Source organism: Wasmannia auropunctata, unplaced genomic scaffold, assembly GCF_000956235.1.
Source record: "Wasmannia auropunctata unplaced genomic scaffold, wasmannia.A_1.0 LD336043.1, whole genome shotgun sequence".
Classification (NCBI taxonomy): Eukaryota; Metazoa; Arthropoda; class Insecta; order Hymenoptera; family Formicidae; genus Wasmannia; species Wasmannia auropunctata.
This window is the reverse complement of record NW_012026847.1, coordinates 1,099,168-1,102,687: the sequence shown is the minus strand read 5'-3', so window position 1 is coordinate 1,102,687 and position 3,520 is coordinate 1,099,168. Positions and strand designations below refer to the sequence as shown.

Here is a 3,520-nt window from a genome sequence, read left to right as displayed (position 1 = left end):
TTTGGAAACGATTTGTAGACGAAAAGAATGCTGCGGATTGTCATGAAAGATTAGCGTTGTTGATGAAGACGTTGATGCTGCGGAGAACTAAAGAAGAATTAAAGGCGAAAGGCAAAATATGAGAAGGCAAAGTACGAGAAGAATCTGAATTTGTTCGTATGCTAATTGTTCTTCACGATCGAGTTTGACCTTCACTATCTTGAAGTCTATATCGGGTAAGCAATCTATTTCGTCTTTAATTCTTGTTTAGTTCTACGCAGCATCAACGTCTTCATCAACAACGCTAATCTTTGATGACCGAGATGACTCTACCTCTCGTCTTGTGTCCTATCTCGTTCTTCTAATACATCTTCGACTTGTTCTATCCTTAGATTATATCCTTATATGTGTCATCTGCCCGAGTTTTATTCATATCCATGCTACTATTCTCCTCTGTTAATTCTATATCGTTTCCATTCTGTACTGTTTCAATGTTTTGCGTCGCAGTTAATTTTAATTGTTTATGTACAGATGATGCCGCGTCTGCATTTTGAAAAAGTTCTTCTTCGACCCTACTTCTTTTATATGATTTGCTGCTAGTAGTAACAACTTGTTCTGTTTGATTTTCAGGCAAAGTTATCAGATTACCTAGAAATTAATACGTATTTCTGTAATCTGCTCAATATATGAATAAAGCATCTAATGGTCTATAGAAACTCTTAAATATATTTAAAAAATATAAGCATAAACAATATTTAAATATTACTTACTGCCGCCGAGGTAACTATAACGTAGGCGCAGCAGAATGTATAATTTTTTCCAGCTCGGCTAACGCGAGTTTTGCTTCTTGAGCAATACTCAAATCGATATCGTAAGCTGCCATGTGCGATATTTCCAGGCAATATTGAGTAAGAAATGCCAATGCAACGTGTGGATTCATTTGCAAAGCTTTCAATACCCTAAACAGCGCCACACGGCATGCGTTGTGATCTCTATAGAAATTCTGTTCAGCAGCACCCAGATAAAGATCGTACAACACGGATATCACAGTATTCTGCACGCTCTGAAAGAAATATTCGGGAAATCGTGAAAATGCATCATAACAAAGCGCATCTAATGAACTTACCTTGTAAACCATCTGTTTCAACAGGACACTACCGTTGTAAAGTATATTCTGCAAAACGACGAGAGCCCCTCTGCACAAATCCGCATCGAGACGTCCGTTTTTCGTCGATTATTCCTCTCGATTATTCAAAATTGCACTATTTTCATAATGGCTACGATTGAAACGTTTCACTGCCCGTTTAGACATGTGTTGCGTTTTTGGTTGCATCTAAAACAAGATAACAATTCTCTCTGCAAAAACTTGAAATTATTAGATTCAGCACTGATTCAAGCACCATTTAATTGATAATCATCCAAAACTTACAGCTAATAATATGCAGTCGTTCTGGTGTCACATTCTTCAATATGCCTGCGACACATTCATTTGCAATTGTCTCTATTCCCGACAATGAACCCGTATTAATTAGCCACGAACACAAACACTTGTAAGCGCATATCCTGACACTTGTCCACTGCAACGTTTGTTGGAACAACTGTAATACGATTGCCCCGTACGGTACCAATTCCTGAGAAAATTTAAAACATACATTTTGCATCACAGCTACATGATCCACAATTGTTCGATCGAATGTACATCTTATCGAAATTTATATACCTATTTATAAACGCGTCCAAAACTTTGAGTAAGCCGATATGCATTTTTGGTAAGATGATGTATAGCATCTGTTCCTTAAAGGAAGTTTTATTCATCAGATTTAACGGCGTTACCGCCAATCCTCGGAACAAGACTCCTAGAATATCGCAAGGTAGAACAGAATTTTTCGCTTCATATCCACTGCAATTTTAAACCAAATATATACTTCAAGATCCCAATAATATTTTATCCCGGATAATATTGATTAGCGAAAATTAATAGATCAGTACCGTAACATTGAGATGAGATAAACGCGCAGATTTGTAAATCTCTATTTCCGTCTATTGTAGCATTGTACCGCGTCTCTATTAGAAATGGATGGTAATTCTAATTTATCCCAGATGTCTACACTCTCCAACTCTATCAATCCAGGGAACAATGCGTCCATTATAGCATGCAAATTGTTGCAAAGCAACACTTCGTTATATGTCGTTGCCATGTATACAGATTTAGTGGTGGTTTGAATGAGTGCTCTGTCGGACAGAAGAACGTAGCATCTTGCGCTAGCGTTAACCAAATTCTCTTGCGTGGAATCGATTTGTAGTAATATCACTTTCCTTATCAGTTTCTGAAAAAGAAATTAAACAATTTCTTATTCGTGTACAACATTTTGCAATAATTGAGATTAATGTAAAACTTTCAGCTGATAAATCTTTCAACGTTCCATTACCTGAAACCTTTCGCAAACTTCAGAATAATGTTAAAGCAGTACAGCCACCAAGTAATAGATTGCTCCAGATTTCGCGTCTGGTTGCAATGCACTGAGAACATTCAGAAGCTGTTTCATGTATTGTATGAAGATCTGCTTGTGCAAATTCAGAATTTCCTTGCAGTGCTCGCCTAAAACTCCCAACATTTTACACGCCAGTGTCAAGTCATGCGCGCTGCTGTGCACATTTTCCAGCACTTTCTTGGCAACGGCTATCCAAAGCAAACCGTACTTTGCAAACGTGTGTCTTTGGAACATGTGGGTAAGATTCTGTCCAAGATGAGCAGGAAATCGCATCCCGCTTAATTTATGCGAGAATTGACTTTTTACGAAAGCATTTTGCACAGTATCGATCTGAAATGCAAACATGAACGACGCGTTACGCAAAGTGCCTACGGAGAACTTAATAAAGAAAGAACTCGAGATGTCTATTCCATGTACATATCTCGTGACTGTCAAACGGCACGTCGTTATTATCGACCATCAAACCGTGCACCAGCGACTCGAATTCCTTCGAATCCACAAAGGAACTCATTAATCTGATTATCGATGCCATTATTATTTCTTATCGCTATTATTTCACTCGTACAAAAGTATACACTTTGACGGTCCACGTGATCTTAACCTGTACCTTTAGATTATACAGCACATATTTTTATGTCATTTTCCTAATTCTATCACAGGGTAACCAAAATTAAAAATTGCGTACCCTGCCGCAGCCCGCAGGTACGTAATATTCCTTACCCTGACGCCGGTTACGCCGATTACACAGTCCACTCACCAGTCTCACCACTGACCACTCCGTCCTCTGTCGGCTCGGTCCATTTTTAAGTCCCACGGCTGATGTTTTTCGTGGATGTCGAAAATTATAAGGACATGTGCTTGTACTCTGTCCTTGTACAGTTCGTGCCATTAATGCCTGGGGTCCGATTTTAGGGTCCACGTTTCGTTCTTAATTATTTTTACGTCCATGACTAAGCTGCGTCAGTAAAGTGCATCAGTATAGTGCAAATGTGTTTTGACAGCTAGCCGATGTAACCTCAGTTTTGAATCGCATGTTTTAATATAACCTA

The 3,520-nt window shown here is 38.6% G+C and overlaps 1 protein-coding gene and 1 pseudogene across 1 annotated transcript in view; both read right to left on the bottom strand.

Moving 5' to 3' along the window:
* Positions 1-391, bottom strand: part of LOC105451855 — a 7,064-nt gene extending 6,673 nt beyond the window's left edge. The window contains exon 1 of the mRNA XM_011692548.1: positions 313-391. The gene's annotated coding sequence lies outside the window, so the exon portion shown is untranslated. The remainder of the gene's footprint in view (positions 1-312) is intronic.
* LOC105451853 lies at positions 12-2,785 on the bottom strand (annotated as a pseudogene).
* Between the last annotated feature and the right edge of the window lie 735 nt (positions 2,786-3,520).